The sequence below is a fragment of the Calidris pugnax genome, unplaced genomic scaffold (assembly GCF_001431845.1).
Source record: "Calidris pugnax isolate Ruff unplaced genomic scaffold, ASM143184v1 scaffold16, whole genome shotgun sequence".
Classification (NCBI taxonomy): Eukaryota; Metazoa; Chordata; class Aves; order Charadriiformes; family Scolopacidae; genus Calidris; species Calidris pugnax.
In genome coordinates, this window is record NW_015090847.1 from 2,559,939 (window position 1) to 2,580,698 (window position 20,760).

Below are 20,760 nucleotides of genomic sequence, written 5' to 3' on the forward strand. Positions count from 1 at the left end.
GGAGAGCATATTCCAGTTTAGTCATAAGCCTCAAACTGACTTCCTGGTCTATCAGAAAAGGACTTGGGACCACGAAAAGAGAACTGGTTTACCATGCTTGAAAGATTTAATTTTTTTTTTACTTTTCATGCCTTCCAGTTGCAAACCAAAATATTTTTGCTGGAATTATTTCAGCCAAATGAAGACTTCAGTCCTGGCTCAGAGCCCTGCTGCTCTAGGTGGAATAACTTTAAGTAACCTCAATGATACTTTCTATCTTAAAAGAGCTCTCAATTTCCATATAAAGCAAGCGACAGCTGACAGCAGGACGCCAAATAAGCTATAATGACTAACCCTGCCATCAAACGAGGAGACGTCATTATGCAAGACTGGGCTCTTCACAGTCCCAACTCATTTCAAGTATAGAAGGTATCAGTATAGCAGCTTTGAATTCATGGTCACGAACCCACCAGTTTCTAGGGTAGGTATCAGTATAGCAGCTTTTCAATTCATGGTCACGAACCCACCAGTTTCTAGCAAAAAGGAAAGAAAACGAGCAAGACGGCAGAAACCTTATCAATTGTGAGGTAAGACAAATGCTAAAAATGGACCTTTTAATGCAGTGTTTCCCAGACCAGAGCAGAGGGTTCCTTGCTATTGATCCTCCCCTCCAGAGGTTTTGCAGAAGACCTGTGAAAAGAGACTGGTCTGAATGAAGGGATCCTTCACAGTTGTCCAGAAGCCTTTAGGAAAGGCTGATGTTAAATGTCACTTTTCATGCTTCTGTCTCACAGGCCTCAAGGAAGGATGGGGCTTATGTGAGAGTCAGTGTTTATTTTTCCTTCTGCAGAGATGCACACTTCAGTGGGAAGGCTTTTCTCAGTCAGACACATTCCTTGAGAAAGACAGCAATATGAAAAGGAGAATGCTTTGAAGATTCCTCTCCCCTTTTAATTATAGAGTTTTAATATAGCACTTGGGAGTAGTAAGACCAGATTATTCCACCAATATCCAAGTTGAGCAGGGTTTACCACACAATTGCTCTCACCAACACCCATGGGATTCAGAAAACCAAGTTGCTGAACACAAGCAGAGACCGCTCAAAGAGACTTTGTAGAAATAACAGGCTCTGGTTTCTACAGATGTCATTTGATAACAACGCTGCCGCTGCAGTGCTTGACGATGGCCAATCTCTGCTTAATAACACTGATGCTCTGGGAGGCATCTTCCCACCCAGCCTGCCCATTTCTAACCTTGCAGGGAGGACCAGTGACTAACACACGGGTTTGCAAACACAACCAGACTCCCGGCTCTTCCCACAGGCATTTACCAGCGTATTTTCAGAAATGCTTTGCACAGATGGCAGCAGGCTGCTGGAAAAACTGTTTAATCCTCCTCCATGTGCTTTGGAGACGGCATTAGTCTTAGAGCAGGCAGCACTGCCTTGATCTGTTGTACCAAACTACAGATTTATCAGTCTTGGTATTATTAGACAGTGCCAGTTTGCTCAAAAAAAAAAAAAAACAACAACAACAACAACAAAACAAGCCACAAAAAACTGAACATGGGCAGGGAGACCTCCGACTACTTCCACCAGACCAGGTTGCTCCAAGCCCCATCCAGCCTGGCCTTGAACCCCTCCAGGGATGGGGCAGCCACAGCTTCTCTGGGCAACCTGGGCCAGGGTCTCACGCCCTCACAGTAAAGAATTTCTTCCTAATACCTAATCTAAATCTACCTTCGTTCAGTTTAAAACTGTTACCCTTTGTCCTATCACTACACTCCCTGATAAAGAGCTCCTCCCCATCTCTCCTGTAAGAGAGAATGTACGCCCTTTAAGTACTGAAAGGCCACTATAAGGTCTCCCCGGAGCCTTCTCTTCTTCAGGCTGAACAACTCCAACTTTCTAAGCCTGTCTCCATAGGATTTGTGATCCAGCCCTCTGACCACCTTCGTGGCCCTCCTCTGGACTCTTTTCAAAAGGTCCATGTCCTTCTTATGTTGCAGACCCCAAAGCTGGACACAGTACCCCATGTGGGGTCTCACCAGAGCAGAGGAAAGGGGCAGAATCACCTCCCGTGACCTGCTGGCCGCACTTCTTTTGATGCAGCCCAGGATGTGGTTGGCTTTCTGGGCTGTGAGGACACATTGCCAGCTCATGTTGAGCTTCTCATCCACCAACACCCCCAAGTCCTTCTCCTCAGGGCTACTCTCAATACATTCTCTGCCCAGCCTGTATTTGTGCCTGGGATTGCTGTGACCCAGGTGCAGGACCTTGCACTTGGCATGGTTGAACTTCAGGAGGTTCACATGGGCTCACATCTCAAGCCTGTCCAGGTCCCTCTGGTTGGCACCCCTTCCCTCCAGCGTGTCGACCACACCAAACGTTGTCATTGGCAAACTTGCTGAGGGTGCACTCAGTCCCAACATCCATGTCACCAACAAAGATGTTAAACAGCACCAGTTCCAGAACTGATTCCTGAGGCACACCACTCGTCACGTGGACATCAAGCCATGGACAGCAACTCTGAGTGCGAGCATCCAGCCAACTCCTTGTCCACTGAGTGGCCCATCCGTCAAATCCATGGCTCTCCAGTTCAGAGACAAGGAAGCCATGCGGGACAGCGTCAAATGCTCTGCACAAATCCACACAGATGATGCCAGTCACTCTTCCCCTACCCACCAATGCTGTAACCCCCTTGTAGAAGGGCAGCAGATGTCAGACACCATTTGCCTTTAGTGAAGCCATGTCGGCTGTCAACAATCTCCTCCTTATTTTCCATGTGCCTTAGTATAGTTTCCAAGAGGATCTGCTCCATGATCTTGTCAGGCACAGAGGTGAGACGGACTGGCCTGGAGTTCTCTGGGTCTTCCTTTTTTCCCCGTTTTAAAAATGGAAATCCCCATCCTGCCATCACCCTAGGTGGCTTGGGGACAAGGCAGACCTCCTCTGCTCCTTAAACCACCAAAAATCCACGTGCAGGCCATCAGCTGGACCTCAGTAAAGGACTGGACCCCACCCTGCAGCAGGTGCATGCAGAGTCTTCCAAAATCCAATTTTTCCCCCCACTCAGACAACATGCAACATGGTTTGCAATATTCTTGCTACCATAGAAAGATGTGTATCAACACTCGAAACCAACAGGAGCTAATAGCAAAACATCAATGTCCTTTCAAGCTATACTGCACCTGATTTTCTCCTGGGCATCCAACCTCCACTGCACAAATCTATAAAATGCCCCGTAACTGAACAAAAATATCAAATCTCCTTCCAAGAATGACATTCACCTGCAGAGCCTTCTTTAACATCCTGAATTCAGAGACACAGAGTAAGTGCTGGAGATGTTTCAGGAAAGGGACAGGAACACGGTATTTTAAAAAGTGGGTGAAGTGAAATTGAGATTAAGCATAGTCTCTTTCAACGCTGCAAAAAACCACACGTCTTTCAAGCTGATCCTCAAGTCAGCTGCCTGAGATGCTACACCTGGACAGTCTGCCATGGTAAGATGAGAGGACAGGAAAGCAACAGCTTGAGGAAGCAGATACGACAGCACAAAATGTCACGGCACAAACCCTGGTCATCTCTTAATTGCCATCTGGAAACAGCAAATTTAATTTTTTTTTTTTTTATTTTTTTTTTTTTTATTTAACAAAACCAGCCTTACTGTCCTAAAAGGCAGAGGGCTCAGCGTGGACAAAGACTTGCACCAGGCACCCGGATGACTCAGATCATTTAGCTATAGGGGCACACGCAGCTGAGAGCACATCTGGCTGAGCTTCCTTCCTACAGATGGTACCCAAAAAACATTTGCAAATTTCAATACAATTACAGAAAAAAAAATATATATATTGTAACATAGTGGTAAAGGGGAAAATGGAGCAAAGGCTAAATTGAAAGTGTTGCTTTAGAAGACATTTCCTCTCCAGAGTCAGGCTGTGTCCCGTCACTGCCTGTACCTGGTAGAGCATCCCCTGATGACAGGATTTAGGACAATATTGCACTGATTTTGTCAGCTTGTGAATGGGAAAAAAGATGCACACAGCTTGTTTCAATTCCTCGGCTTTAAAGAAGATGATAAACCACATACTTCCAAAAATGCAGGAGCCTCAAGGTACATTCATATTTCTGTCAAGGGTGCAAGTCCCACACGTTGACGGACCTGTGGGACATTCAGCCAACCTGACCAAAGTCCCTTGTCACCAAAGGGTGACAAGGGAGCCTTGTCCTGCCACGGCTTCACTGCCATTGCTGCCACGACAGACTCGATCAAAAGCAGGCCTCACATGGCAATTAAAATTACCATTTGAGTACTAGCTTGTTTGTGCTTCACCACCTTTCAACATGATTTAAGCTGCTGCAGGAACAACTTTCCTAACTAGTGCCACCTTTAAAGGTGCTCGAGTGATGGAGAAGGCTAATTTTCTATTATTTTTAGTGGAGCTACCAGCCCTGACAGGCATGCAGCCAAAAACTGAAGGTCTGAGGGACTTTGTTACCTCCAAAGGCAAAGATATCAGATCCTCTACTGAATTGTCTGCGGCCACTGCTGTTTTGCTGATGAGGGCTTGCCTCCACGTGCTGGTCCCAGAGCTGCAGTGCCCCCAGGGACTAGCTCGCAGGCAGATCTGGCACCCCAGCCTCGCAGGTAGCAGCGACATCAAAGATAAAAGAAGAAACGAAATCTCCTTTATGGCCTAGAAGTTTCCCATGTTTGAAAAAAAAAAAAAAAAAAAAAGAAAGGAAAAACAGGCTGGCTTCTTGATTACCCAGGCAGCATCCAGAAAGCTGTCTCGTGTACCCTAGCGATATATTGTTGGTATCTAATTATCTTCTGCAATTTCCTGCCTTCTGAGATAGTGAGACAAAAAGGCATTTTACTTTGGTCTAACGATGTGACATTGACATCTGCAGTGAGATCTCCCTGCTGTGCAGCCGTACCCCCCCGTGCCCCCGCTCACACGCCGTACCTCAGACCCATCTCTCCTGCTGCAACACCTACTCTTTATTGGAAGCTGCTTGCGTTTTCTGCTGGCAGTCTTTGAGACACAGCCAGGCCACAAAGGTTAGCTGATGAGTTGATTTTCATGATTTATTATCTCCTGATTAGCAGCTTTCCCCCCCCCCCGCCATTCGCAAGAGTCTTTATTGGCCGGCCCTGCCCTTCATTCATCACATCAAATTTGATTTCTTATGTCATGCTCTGACAAGTTGAGGATAAAGTCGGGAATGAGCACAGCAGCTAAGCTTAGGGACAGCAGTCCAGATGGAAAACTGACAGTCTGGCTTGAAATTAGCTCCAAAGTCAGCCCATTGCCACAGAAAGGCCATCTTGTGCTACAGGGAGAGATGGCTCCGTGAGCTGGTTGTCCTGACCCCTCTGTCATGGCACCGGTGAAAGGATGATGAGAAGCAAAAACACAACCTTCTGTTCTAAAGAGGGAAAGTCCTTTCTCTTTCCATCACCCTGCTTCAGAGCCCAGAGGAGTGCTACTTCCAATACCACCTTGCTGTGCTGTGCTTTCAAAGTGGCACTCAACCTTCACCCTGGTGACAAAAGAAGAAATTGCCAGTGGGGATTATAAGGAAGACAGCAGTGGCCACAAACGACCTAATTTTCCCCAGAGGCAAGCCGTGTATGCTATTTGTTGTTCAGAGCCATCTGCAAGGAACTGGATATTTGCAAATAAAAGGAGATTAGGACAAGGCATTAATCCAGCGTCTGCTGCTCATTCATGCTGTCCCCTGAAAGAGAGCCCAGATACAACATTTAAGTCGTAACACTCTGTTCTGAGCTGCTGATGAATTAAAAAAAAAAAAAAAAAGAAAATTATAATTAACAGACACACAAAGTTGGGATATTATTTTTTATACCAACTAAACCCCAGGAGGGCCATAAGATTGTGGAGCTGCTAGGGAAACAAAGTGAGATTCCTTTTGAGGAAGGGCAGCTTCCCTTCAGCTGTGTCCATCCCTTCACCCCAGCCCCAGCAGAGAAGACACAGCATGGCCAGGAACAGGGTGGCAGCAGAAAGGGCAAGAGCTTGTCCAGAAACTCTTGCTCTTAGGAATGCATAACTTCTTGAAGCCTACCCTAACAGGGTGCTAGTTCCCAGACTTGAATGGCAAAGGCTTCTGCCACCCCTGGGAATTGTTTGTTTTGTTGTCTGATGGAAGGGCACATCAGAAAATGGCATCCACAGCTTTTACAAAACGCTCATTGCAACATGACAGTAAGGACATCAACCCAGCAAGCTCACTCCTCCTTTTTATTTGGGTTTCCTTCATAACCACAGTAACTATGTGGCTGTCAGTACTGCTTTTCTGGGGAGAAGAAAAAAAAAAAATTAAGCTTGGGGAAAAACACGCAGTTCAGAAACACAGATGAAAAGCATTTCATTCTGCATATTGTCTGTTTTTCTACTAAGCAGCCACTTTCACACGGGAATTTGTGCCTGGCAGAGCTGGTAGGCGCTCACCGCTGCTCAGATGTGGGGTTTGATACCTCTCAGATGTCGCTGGCAGGTCTGGCAGTCGAAGGCATCGCACACATGGTGCCACCTGCACCCTCTGCCTTGGGAATCCAGAGCACATTTCACATGGCAGACACCGACTGTCGGCCACTGCCATCTGATGCTTTCTATTCAGCATTTTTTTTTCCAGCTTAATTTTGTTTACTTTAAGATGGAAAAAAAAAAAGATGGCTCATTAGAGGCACTTCCCACAGCCTGCTTAAAGAACTGATGAGCCGACATACATTTTCATCAGTTCAGGTTCTCATTGCTTTACCTTTAGTTGCAGGTCTTCAGCAGACAGCAACGAGCCAGCCCAGTACAGCCTTGCAGTCCCTCCTGGATACCTAATCACAGCACCTCTGCCACCCCGAGTGATCCCACCTTCCCAACGCAGCAACATCCCCTGCTCAGCAAAGCAAGTTTTCCTGCCACTGGCATTCATTTCTCTAATGGCTGGGGAAAACAAACCTGGTTTTCAGGTGAAAATTCAGGTGAAACATCAGGCAAAAGACACGGAGAGTTGGGAAAGACATTTAGGCAAGCACCTCAGGTAAAACCCTCTGTAATAATTCCGGGAAGAGACCTGAAGGTGTTTTTACAACATGAGCTTCAAATACATGGAAGAGCCAATACCTGGATGTAATCAGCCCCACCACTCCACACCAACCAGGGGAATGGGACAGAGACCCCGCCTAATGGGGTGCCTCCAGCTGATGAAACACGGTGGGGAGACATTCACAATAGTCATGGGAGAAGCTTGGAAGCAGGGATGGTCATGGATGAGTGACTGCTTTTCTGCAAGTGGTGTCTCACAGTTCCATATTATTGCCAGAGGTAACATCACAGAATATTCATGGTTGGAAGGGACCTTTGAGATCATCAAGTCCAACCATACACAAAACCCCACAACAAATACCCAACCCAACAATTTAATAATCTCAGCCACTAGAGCATGCCCTGAAGTGCCACCTCTACACGGTTCTTAAATCCCTCCAGGGATGGTGACTCCACCACCTCCCTGGGCAGGCCCTTCCAGGGCCTGACCACCCTCTCAGCAAAGTCATTCTTCCTCAGATCTAATCTAAACCTCCCCTGCCCCAACTTCAGACCAGTTCCTCTGCTCCTGGCATGATTCCCTTGGGAGAAGAGGCCAACCCCCACCTCTCTCCAACCTCCTCTCAGGGAGTTGTAGAGGGCAATGAGGTCTCCCCTCAGCCTCCTCTTCTCCAGTGTGACAGACCCTTCATGCCAAGCCAGGCCCAAAGTTTAGCCAGGCTGTGAGGGGGTACGCCACTACCTGCATCACCCCAGGAGACATTTTGGCCCACCATCATTCAGCCCCAGTTCTCCTCTATGACTTTCAATTACAGCACCCAGCCTCCACAGCTCAGCCACGATCTCCCTTGGAGAAGGGCGGCACTTCTTCCTTTTCCCCAAACCCAGTTTAAACCCCCTCTATTTCCCATTTGGAACCAGCAAGGCCCAACAGCCAAGTCCCAACAAAGCAGGGTCCTGGGTGTTGACATTCAAAGAAAAACAAGTATCTACAGCAGAGCATGCCTCTCTTAGGTGCAAAGACTGCAAGGAGGTAGACCTGCTCTAGCCCAGTGTGGCCACCTCCTCTGAGGTGACTACTAGGCGAGTTGGCTGCACCTCCTGGAGAGGCTGCCCTCAGGACACACACCCATTTCCCACCTCCCTCTTCAAGCGTTTGCAACACCAGCCCAAGCATCACTCAACCCAGTCTTTTGGCATCCAAGTGGCATTAAACCCACCCTTGTGTTGTCGTGCCATTAATTTAAGGCAGTTTTACAGCCAGTTCTCTGATCAATAAAATGCAGAAACATGACCGAAGAAAGGAATAAGCATCTGTAATCCCATGATTACATAAATCCCTCCAGTCAATCAGTTATTAATGGCTGTAATATTTATTGGGGTTTATAGCAGGCCTACAAACCTGAGCCATTACAGTTAGACACCAAAGAAGACACTGTAAAAAAGCTATTTGATTACTGACTCCTCACAGCAACTGCTGACAGAATACAAATTTGGCTCACTCTCCTTCCTGTTAGCAAGCCTGCTAATGAGCTTGCCAATTAAGAGCCAATCTGAAGACCTTGGAGGGGAAGCTGTCAAGAACATGAACTCCCATTCCTCTGAGGAGCAGTTGCCGGACTCGTGATGAGGGCCACCTCAGACACTTCTTGCTGACGCCACCCACTGACCTCCTTATCTCCCACAACTCATTCTTCTCACCCAGGAAATACAAACACTTGTCACACACGCATATTATGGCTTCTAAGGCACAGACACTGAAAATAAACACACACCAAAGAGTAATAAAACCTCCCTTGCTCCTCATCTTTTCAGAGACCTTACTAGGTCAAATGCTGGAACCACTGGGAAAGCGCACAAACTGTAATATAATAATATAGGAAAAAAGTCACTAATTACACATCATCACGTCTATTTAATTCTTTTGGGATACATTTTTTTTTAATTTTGGGGGTGTGTGTTTCTATTTGAGGAATCGAGGACAGTTTGGGCAAGAGAATTTTGGCTCTTGACTCCCTTTGGATATTCCTGTGCGCGCACCTCCCCTCGTCAGCGACTAACTTAACGCGGTTTATGAAAGGGAAGGCAAAAGCATAAATACTACAGCAGGCCAAAGAGCTTGATGACGATCAGCACAGCTGGCCTCAGGGACGTGGGGACAGCACCCACCACTGCCACAGACCTTTTAAGCGGCTATTTCTCATTCCACTACCTCAGCCTGGCATTTAAGTGAATAATCTCATTTGAGAGCCACTCTACGCTGTACCTCTTTGCACCTCTCCCCCTTACAGCCATCCAGCAGCTGACTATGGGTGGCATCTCCAAGGAAGAAGAACTGTGACCACCACACTGCACCCCTGATGGACCCCCCGGTGATGGCACCCAGAGGTTACATCGCGTTGCAGTGCTCGTGTCCCAGGGGCTGTCGGGAAGAGAACAGGAGCTGGACTCCTGCTCTCGGTTTTCTTCCAGATTTATCAAGCCTCCTCATTTATTTCATCACACCACACGATAAGCAACCCTCTCGAAATAACCTTTAGCAGAAAGCTCTGTTACCGAAATAAAGAAATGCCATAGTTTCTCTGAAACCATATCCTTCTGGTGAAGCTAATTATGAGGAAGCTGTTGCTTAATGAAAGTTTGCTTTAGTACGACTTAAGCTATTCATAAGTTTGCTTTGGACAGCACCCAGATTTTTTAAATTAAATATTAGCAGTCTGTTAGCCTATCAAACAAACCTAAGCATGTCATATTAGTATTTTAATAGTGTTTTTTCTTCTCCCCCCTCAACCACCCAACCTAGATTTGGCTTCCTAATTGACTTGCTGCTTTAAAGTTAGTAAACTCCAAAGTCTGAGGAGCTGTCACACTTCAATGGTTTAGGAGGGCACGCTTTGTCTGGGTGATGGATGGATCAAATGTGCGCTGAGGAATGCTGCAACGTTCCTTTCATCTTCTCTGCTCCTCACAGGGCTGAGAACCGGACTATCTCTGAACCCCTTTGCTGCTAGGAACAATAATCAAATCGTCTCACTCATCATCAATGTGAAATCCATCTTACTGGCCTGAAGGGATGTTATTGAGCTGACATTACCGCGTGAGCACCGACAAAGGCATCCGTGCAAATTCATCAGTGGATCACCTGGGCACGTGGATGTGGGCAAGTGGTGGATCACCTGGGCATGCTGGGAGCTCTCTGGCTCATTAGGCTCCTTTCTGGCTATTGCCAGCCCCAACCTGTTTAGCAAATGCCATATGGCAGAGCTGCACAGGCACAGCAGGTGCCTCAGAAACGCGGGCCATGAGTGAGATAACATTCACAGGTGACTGGTGAAGAAAGGCCGACGCGTCAACCAAGGGTTGTACACGTGACAGAAGGTAAAAACGCAGAGGGAGAGCACTTATTAAAGCAATATTTAGCATTTTCAGAGTGCCTTTGCACTGTAATTATTTACTTTCAGTGCTGCCTGATCAAGTAAAAGACCGCAACGTTTCTGATCTAGAAAAGCCAAAGGTAGAAAAGGTTTTAAAACAATACTTGTGCTCTCCAAAGTGACTAATCTGGGCTATGCATACATTCACAGGCCTATATCGAATTTGGTAGTGCAAGAACAGTACTCCTGACTGCAGGCCCTGCCCGTGGGATGTGAAAGTCAGGCAGGTTTTCTAAAGCGCTGACATTGCAATTATTAAAGGTTTTACATATAAAGCTTAGTTAACAAATCCGCTGACGATGCACGAGCCGGAATAAATGCCTGCTCCTTCTCCAGAGCAGGGAGGCTCTCCCAGCATAAAGGTGAGGAGAAGAGACACTGAAACTCAATGAGGTCAGGTAAGGGGGCTGGTATTAATATCCATATATTATGGTCCATATATGGTCCATACCATCAGGGCAAGTCTGCCCAGTGGGCCCCAGAAAAAGAGAGCTGGATTGTAAGAAATCCCTTGGGATGCAGAGTCCAATCACCCAAACTTAAGCAATCGGAGGAAAAATGGGGCAGGAGGGGGACCAAGAGCACTGCAAATCCCCCCAGGCCCTGAAATACTAGAGAATTTGTTAAATCCCAGGGAGTGGCCTTGGCTGTATTCAGTAAAGGAAGATGAAGCAAAGCCTTGGCAGTGCTGGCAAGTCTAAAGGGGGTGGTAGTACCCTTCCTGCCCCTAGATCTGAGGAGAAAAACTGGAGGTGACAAGCAGGGTTGGACAGCCAGGTACCCCAAAAACATTCATGCTCTCATAAGGAGCTGCCAGCAACTGCCCACCACTGAGTCTCAGGGGTTTCAGCAGGACTTGAGGTGCTGCCCAGTGTCTGTTATTGATGTTGGTTGGACATTCATCTCCACCCTTCATCCGCACCGCTCCTTCAAAGGCCCTTGTGAGCCTAAAGGAGGATAACAAGGTGCTTTATCTTATAAAAACCTTTCTGTCTTGTCTCAAATGAGCACGGTTTCATTAGCTATGTTTCCTGTTCATTTTTGTTTGCATATCACCCACGGCAATAAAAGAAGGAAAAGGTGTTGTGTTACATCCAGTCCCGTGGTGCGTTACGTACCAGCGGTGAGGTGGACTCACAGGTGCCAGCTGTGATTCTTCCTTTGCTCTTCCCACTTCTAAGTTGTAAAATCACTCCTGTATATCATCGCATTTTAGACACCCACCTGAGACTGCTCGTTTACCTAGACATCATCATCACCCTCACCACAAGGACAAGTGAGGAACACTGACTCCCCACCTTGCTCTATAGCGAGGCAGAGAAAACAAAGCCATGGCAACACAAGTATTGCCCGAATACATAGGTACCTGCTTCAACTTTTGCCTTAGTGAAGAACCCAGACTAGGGCCACCCAAAAGCAGTCTCCCCTCACGTTTTTGGGGAAGGGAGATCAATCCCACCCACGTTCACACTGCAGCTCTGGTGTCATTTCACAGGACATCCTGCGAGTACAGCAAGGACTCAGTTGCATCCAAGGAGAGCTTTGCTGGCTCACTCTAGACAGGGCCATTTGCAGGACAGTCATGCTTTCCTTTGTTCCCCACCCCTTTTCTTCCAGCCTTCCTGGTGTTACCTCCCTTCCCCCTTCCATGCTCTGGCAGGGATGCTGAATGCTGATGAGACAATACTTGATCCATCTTCAAGCACTTATTTTCGGGCAATTAACTTGGCATCATAGAAGCACTTAAGAAACCTGGCTTTCCGGAGTGGAAGACAACTGACTAAAAAGCTAAGCAAGGTAGTAAATTATTGTCAAATGACTAAAAAAAGAGCAGGAAGGGGAAAAAAGATAAAAAGAAACTAACACTTTGATAGAGGATGTTTGCTGCTGTCGGGCCAAATCTGAAATCTGACATAAAAAGCTGACCTAACAGTTCGAGCGGCCGTTAGTGTGAGTCCAATACTGGCCACTATCAATTGTGTCTATAACAATTATCCTTTGCCATTCAGGGGTGGATGCTCTCTTTTCTGACATCTCCTGCTTGTATGTCACTGATTCATCCTCGGAATAATTAGCCAAGGCTGTAACGTTCAAAGGCTTATCAATCACCAGTGGTCTTTCATCACTAGCTAACCCTGCTATAATACTGCTTTTCTACTTCCAGGGGCAATAATTTACACGTTATCAACATTGTTCTTATTTAGCGGGTCTTAAATTCAATTCAGGGAAGCAGAATCAGAAGCAAATAATTCCATTTTCTATAAGCCAGAAATTCTGGTGGTACCCAGGACCAGGGCATGGGGAAAGGCAGTGGTACTGCCTGAGCAGTCCCTCTCTGCTGGCCACCTGGGTCTCTCCTCCCGCTCTCTACTTAACTTGGGCAACACTGGGGATTTTTTGGACACCAGAAGCATGCTGATTTTGCAGGCACAGCTTTAGACCTGAAGTGAATAAATAAGTATCAGTCGGCTTCCCACGCAGAGCTTATAGCCACAATTCCATGTTTTTCAGTGGAACAAACCCTTACAGCCACAAGAAACCTACAGACATCTGCATAATAAATTGCATAATAATAATAATTTTCCTTTAAGAAAGATGGGGGCAGAGAGGGAGGAGGAAACGTTCTTCAACTTGCAGTTTATCCTACTGGCCACTGCAAGTACCTCGTCACCTGGAAGGTGTACTGCTGCCACCAGTGAGTGATGATGTCCCAGGGCTGGACCAGTACAGCACTTTGCAAGCAGAGGTACCCAGGCTGCTTGCAGAAACAAAGATGAAGAAGGCAGGGACAGACAGAGAGGGAAAGAAATTCCCCATGTTCTCAAAACTCACCAATTAAAAATATTTAATGTATGAACTGACATACTGGTGTAATCCCAACATATTAAAGTCCACAAGGTGCATATGGAAAAAGCACCTACCATCCTCCCATCCACAGACTCACACAAAGAAGCAGGGATCTCAAGCACCCAGTGAGCGTACGTTGTAATTTATGACTTATTCTCATTAGCTAACCAGTGTTATAAATCAAGCTCTCCATATGCTAATACTTTATATAAATACATCCCAGCTCTTGCACAATATCATCCTTACTAGCATACATTTAAATTAGTCCCTCAAAATAAAGGTATATTAAAAAAACCCCAAAACATTCAATGAAACACTATCCGTGTTTCCATCATTCATTCATTAAACTCCATAAACACCATCATTCATTAAACTCGAAGGAGTTTAAAGGGAACAAAACCTAAAATAAAGGCAGAGAGTACCCTTAAGAGGCAATCCTCGAAGGAGTTTAAAGGGAACAAAACTTAAAATAAAGGCAGAGAGTACCCTTAAGAGTAAATACCTTTAGGGCAGGTGGTCCCAGTGGGGCATACAGCAGTTCCAGGGCACAGTGGCAAACCTGAAGCCACAACCCTTTATGTATCATAACCTACAACAAACCAAGGGTGAAGGCATGTAAGAGATGGAGCCTGAGATGAACAGCCCTGCTTTTCCAACCTGATTGTTTTCTTTCTACAAATAAACACCTTACTACCACCTGGTATGAGGTGGCACAGGGTACAACAGGACCAAGTACCTGGCTTGCTGTTTTCACCAAGAAATTAATTTTTAGGGGTAAACATGGACACTTGCATCAAGGCTGAATTATCAGTTGCAGACTAAGGAGCTGAACAGTGTTGAGGAGGAATTATTACACCCTTCACCTCCAGCCCCACCATACGCACCTGCATGCACTGGGCTTCCAGGGCACCAAGCCATGACACAGGCCATTGCAAGCTGTCCCAGCCCCGCTTCCCAACACCTCTAACACACCAGTTCTGCTGCTGTGAAACCCTTTGTGATTAAGGCAGGATGGTCAGGGTTTATCCCTCATGTCTCAATGCTGGAAAATAAAAATTACTTGCTCTCCTGAACCTCTCTCACACTCTTGGGCGTGTTCTCATCCCTTCATTTAACTGAGAGCACCACACACTTGAGCCACAATAACATCAAGGGAAACAAAAAGCTACTTTCAAACATCTATTGTCTCTTCATATCTCTACCATAAAAAAGACATTGAGGTGCTGGAGCGGGTCCAGAGAAGGGTGACAAAGATGGTGAGGGGTCTGAAGAATAAGTCTTATGAGGAGAGGCTGAGGGAGCTGGGGGTGTTCAGCCTGGAGAAGAGGAGGCTGAGGGGAGACCTTATCGCTCTGTACAACTCCCTGAAAGGAGGGTGTAGAGAGGTGGGGGTCGGTCTCTTTTCTCAAGTCACAGGCGACAGGACAAGAGGAAATGGCCTCAAGTTGCGCCAGGGGAGGTTCAGGCTGGATATTAGGAAAAATTTTTTCCCTGAAAGGGTTCTCAGGCATTGGAATGGGCTGCCCAGGGAGGGGGTTGAGGCACCATCCCTGGAGGGGTTCAAAAGACGGGTTGATGTAGTGCTGGGAGGTCTGGTTTAGTGATGATGCTCCTTGTTTGTTGTGTGGGTGTCTATTTTTGTCAGTGAGGTTGACGGTTGGACAAGATGATCTTTAAGGTCCCTTCCAACCTAGAAGATTCTGTGATTCTGTGATTCAAACAGCCACCCTCAGCTAGACCAGAGGTTTAGACATGCTATTGTCTTCAAACATCACCTACAGTGGATGCTCAGCCCAGAGCATTAGGACCAGGCAACAGTTTAGCCATAGCCCTCCACAGGGTCTCTCAGACTCAAGCAATCAATCCAGGGACCCGAAATTAAGTAACACACAGTTCTGCACATAGGCCCTTCCAAAACTAACTAATCCAGCTGTAAAAATATTTGTCAATGCTTCGTTAATGCCAAATGAGCCCTGCAAGCATGCAGGTTTTGTTAGGAGATCCTGAGATACTTTAAAGGTAGAGCGGGCTTTTTCCTCTCCTGTTTTGATTTCCTTGGCCCTTCCTCCTCCCCTTAAGTTCAAAAACTGGTAGCAATTTACAATTTAGAAGGTATGCATGTACATATGTGCCTGTGCACGCACACAAGCCAGAGAAGTCAGCAAGTCTCTTAGGGAAAGAATCCCACTCCAAATCTCAGGACTTGGTCCTCCATGATCACAACGGGGTGTTTCCTGGCTAATCCTAATGAATGCCTCAGGCAAAAGAATTATCCAGGCAAATGCTTCTCAAAAAAGAACAGAGCAACCCTTATATACCAGAACATAATGAAGTTTGGAAATCCTTTAATCTTTCTGCCCTGGAGTCCCAGGTAGCGCCCACCTGTAGAGTAGAGCCCTTCCGTGTACCAGCTGTCCCAAACAGAGAAAGCAAGGGATTTCAGGCATGTTCTTTAGCACTTACAGACTGAAATACAAGCACCACTGAGGAAAGCATTACAAGATAGTTTACCTTGTGATATTTATGCCATTCAGGCACTTCATCACCCCCTAAACTCCCCTACGGACATGTCCCAAAAAGGACAGGCATCTCAACTTCTCAGAGGTGCTCCACAGGGCTAAGCCAGCAAATATTTCCTTACTGCCTTTCTTCACGTCCCATGGACCACAAGTCAGACTTCTCTTTCTCCTCCGCTCACACCTCCACACCAGCCCCACTGTCTGTGCTTACATATGTGACACTTAAATAATGTTTTACAGAGAAGGCACAGGCACTTTCACCCTTCGTCACAGGCTTTGTACAACAGGATGGATTTCAACACGTTGAGACCCTAACAGAATACCAAAAGAAATGGCATCCATGTGTGGTTATACGATCTTGTGGTTTACCAGAGGACTTTGCAAACTCCCCCCACCCTTTCATGGCATATCCATGAAGACTATAATGGGCAGCCACACTCTGGTGGGGATTTTCAAGTCTCTTGACCTGCAAAGACAGGCTCGTGGGCTTTACAAGTACTGTCAACTGGCTGCCTAGCTTTTAAATTTCATGAGCCCTGAAATGAACAACTAACTCATGGAGATTATAAAACATCATTTTGCTACAGCACTTTGTTGGCTCAATAAAACCTGAAACAAAGGGCTCGTGGAGTATTTTAATTTCTACTGGAGTTTACAAGGTACATCAACAAACTCAGACCCAGACACATTTTGTAGTCCCAGATTTGCACAGGTTAGGAGGAGCCCACCATAACCAGCCCGGAGTTTACAGTCTGCAAAATTTACAACATCAGCAGAGGAAAAAAAGAAAAACTATTAAGTTTGTATATTCCTTCTGTAATGCCAGCAGACCTCACAAACTCACCAAAGTACGTACTGAGATGACACACAGCCAAGAGACATGGCCTTAGATCCTGATGCAAAAAGGGGGGAAAAAAAATGCAACCCAGTACTTTGCAAATTCTGGCACCCGACCCATAAAAGCATGTACTCTTGCTCAATGGTAAAAATGGCAGTAAACTGATGCACACTTAAATAGATCCAGGGCCTTTGTGAATATTAAAAGACATTCTGAATATCAAGGAACCTTTTCTGAAAATGCGTCAAACCCCATATCCGAGCAGTGCTCTCCTTTTTCCAAGCTTCTACCTTGGCCTGACAGAAACAGGTCACACCTCCAAAGGGAAAAAAGAGCCCTCTTATCCTCACCTCCTTCCTCCAGGAATTGCTCTGACGAGGAAAGAAAGGAAAATAATTTATATTCACATTGTTTTGTGGTTTTCCCGCAGAAGTTTTAATAGCTTCCTTCCAGTTGTCTGCTCAGTGTATAATACTCAGAGCTATCCCGAGGAAATCCCCAATGATTCAGCAAGATTTCTAATTGCACTGCTTAAAACAGTGCCCTGTTGAAGGTCCATGCCAAAAGCAGGTTAAAGGCTTTTGGATCAAGGACATTTCAATGGGTAGATAGAGATTTAGAGAGAAAAAGGCAAAGTGAGGAAATACACAGCGGTTTTGTAAGCTGTGGCTAGCTATTGTGTCTAAATAAACATTTGGGCTTCATTTTTAATAGCCTCACTGTTAGGCTTCTCCTAAGTTTACAAAACATGACTTATTATACATCTTTGCAGAACAGGCAGGCTGGGGTTATTCACGTCTTTGAAAACACACACATTTTAACAGACCCGGAGTCTGCACAGCTCAGAAATATCAAATGAAGAAAGAAATAGAGTGCCTTCTAAAGAAGTTCAAAATAAGGAAAGCATTTAATTATGCGTACTTCTCCAACGCGTGGGACACTGCTGTTAAAGGATAGAAAGTGTCATAATTCAAAAGTCTTTAATCTAATGAAAAACTACAATTGTTCAGGCTGTTTCCAATATATTCAAATAAAAGAAGATGGGTTGAGATTTCTCCCTTCAAGAAACACTCAGGAAATTACATCCCATCCAACCCTTCCCCCTCATCTTTTTGTCAGTAAATCCTATAAACCCACAAAATGCCAGGAATTAAATGCTAAGGTTGGCAATCTGTCATTGACATATGTTCCTGCCTTTTTTTTTTTTCCCCCCACCAAGTCCTGAGATAAGGCTGCAGCCTCGGCGAGGAATTTCTTAGCACCAGCTATTATTTGGTGGCTTTCATTCTCCCCCTTTCCTCTGCTCTAATCAACGTGATTTACTTCGCTGCCCCACCAGCCCATTCTTCATGAGTCCTCGGGAAATAAAAAAATAAAAATAACAGGACCTGACTTGCAGGAACTTGGAGGCAACTCTGAAGCAACACCATCGCCTTCCAGCACAACAGAGAGAGCCCCCAGACACACAGCTACGACAAAATAAGTTTCTTCCCCTTGGGAAACCCTCCACACAGGCTGTCCAAACAGCATTTACCATCTCAAGTGCTGCTTTTATTTATGGTTGAAATTCACCCTGTTGCAGAAGGGAGAGCGGCTGAGTTAACTTATTAGGAATGTTCCCGGGGAATAGGGAAAGAGGGAAATGAGATCATTCGTAACTCCAGAAACATTTACAGCTTTTATGCAAAATGTAAAATTAAAAAATCCAAACCCAACCCAAACAACCTTAAGCTGGTAATCTGCCAAGCTACAGGTGGGCTTTGTAAGGAGGGGAAGGATTCCAGCTTTCTTGCTTGGGGAAGAGAGGAAAGCACGACTTCTGGGAAGATGAAATACTTGTGATAGATATATTTACACAATATGTGGGAAGTGTGAACAGATGCTACCTAGGAGGCCTCTCTCATGACAGCATCTCCAGAACGCAAGAGGGTTTTTTCATTTGGATTTTGTTTGTGTGGTAGTCTGGGGTTTTTTGCAAAAAAAACCCCAAAAAAACCATAAACCACCAAATTAATTTTTAAGAAGCATTTTGCAATAGGAAATATTGGGTTCTAAGGCCTTCTGGATGCATCTATTAATAGCTTTTTCAGTAATTAATAACTCATTTTTGTCATCTTCTTACCTGTAGATAGCCAATACAGACTGACTCGGTTTGGATGTCGAATTTGACCTGTCACGTGGACGCTCCCCACAGCTGCAAACTCAGTCCCCATCCCAGCCTTCCCAAAATGCTGGCCTCCAGTTTCTCCTACAGCACTTTTCAAACCACTGGTAAGGAGATCACTTCTTGCAAAGATCCCCTAGGACAGGAACGGTACGATGAGCCTTGCCCAAGGCCCGATGGGCAAAGAATCCATGAGGGAATTGGGAAGGGCAAACGGGATACACATCCCCAGAACGCCTTGTGTTTAGTTTGTTATAAAGCAGGGCCTAGGTCAGTAATGACAAAGAAACAGTCCCATGACTTGTGTGGTTACAGCTACAGGCATCATCATTTTGTGAAGAGTTGGCAGCTCCCAAATAGTGACTTCCAGAGAGTTCAGTTAAATATAACCCTCTCTGCCTGAGCCAGGAATAAAATCTATTCCATTTAATATGATTTCAGCTAAATCTGAAGAGTTAACAGCCGAAGAGCTACATATTGATTATGCCACTTCCATTCTGATGAAAAGGACTTCAAAATAGCCCCAGAATCCACTATTTTCCTCAGTTCCATTCAGTTCCACTACCAAAGATTCTCTATTGTTTCTTACTATAAAGTAGCATACTCCCAACTATCCCTTCCAGGGTCCAGGTCACCCCAGACATTTATCAACCCACACAACAAACAGACGCGTACAATCACATCCCCGTGCACAGGAACACTCATTCCTCCACACACTCTCCCCTTTTGTATCCTAAGGGTAGAAAAACAAAAATAGAGGAGACTGAAGCAAGGAAATTGGGCATGCTATATTGTTTTCATGCTGTTGGCTACACAAGAATTACTCAAGGCTGCTGATGGGAGCACTATCATTCATGCTGCTTTGTTAAAAAAAAATAGAGAAATTAAAAAAAAAAAAAGTGTGATTGATAGACACACACACATGAAAACTAAATACACCAGAGAAAATGCCTGGTTAGATAACCTCTTCTACTTCTAATGCTTCACAGTGATTTAGCTCTCTACCCTGAGGGCCTGTAGGTAGATAGGCAGGCAGTTTTAATACTCTCCCCTAGCTCATTAAAAATATCAATCAGGGGAGCCCTCTTCTGAGCTGAGTGAACATCATCCACATTAAAGTAATCAAAAGTACTTCCCACCAAGGTCCACGTGGCATCTGTCCTTGTGCGGGGCCAATGCAAATGCTCATTCGTCAAAACTAACTCTTAAAATTAGAAAGATATATTTTTTCCATTTTATGTCACTGCAGAAAAACAAAGGCCGGGAGGGGGAAATTCCAGGATGGCCATAAAGCAGACTGTTGTACTTGCTGTAGACATATTTTTAACTGATCTTTATAAAAAAAAAAAAATAACCAGAAGTAACACGCTGTTCTTCTGGATACCCATAGGCTGCCTGTGGATACCACAGTCATATGGGTATAAGGCTGAGCTATGGAGAGGAAAAAAAGACAAACGGATAAAAAACATGCAGCAAATTCACAACCGAGGTCCACCGCTTAACTTCTCAGCTGCAGTAGCACTTTTTGATAGGTGGAATTTTCTTGTCCTTGATACGGTTCCTTGGAGTAACAAGCAGCAAAGGTAAAAGGAAAATCAAAGAAACCTTTCATTAGGTTCTAGCAATTCCCATGAGGTCAGTGACAGTACCTAGACAGCTGCAGATGAGAAAGCAAATCATAGAATCATTGAATTGTCTGGGTTGGAAGGGACCTTTAAGGTCATCGAGTCCAACCGTCAACCCAACTCTGACAAAAACCATCACTAAACCATGTCTCTAAGGACCATGTTAACCCGTCCTTTGAAAACCTCCAGGGATGGTGCCTCAACCCCTTCCCTGGGCAGCACATTCCAAAGCTTCATAACCCTTTCAGTGTCAGCAATTTTTCCTAATATTGAATCTGAACCTCCC

The 20,760-nt window shown here is 45.4% G+C and overlaps 1 protein-coding gene across 14 annotated transcripts in view; it reads right to left on the bottom strand.

The window, feature by feature from the left end:
* The window catches only part of ADGRL3 (adhesion G protein-coupled receptor L3), a 591,492-nt gene that overhangs the window by 394,938 nt on the left and 175,794 nt on the right, over window positions 1–20,760 (bottom strand). The window contains exon 1 of one of the 14 annotated variants that reach the window (XM_014943110.1): window positions 591–661. The exons of the other annotated variants lie outside the window; for them this stretch is intronic. The gene's annotated coding sequence lies outside the window, so the exon portion shown is untranslated. Of the gene's footprint in view, window positions 1–590; window positions 662–20,760 lie in introns of those variants that run through there. 14 annotated transcript variants of the gene reach the window in all.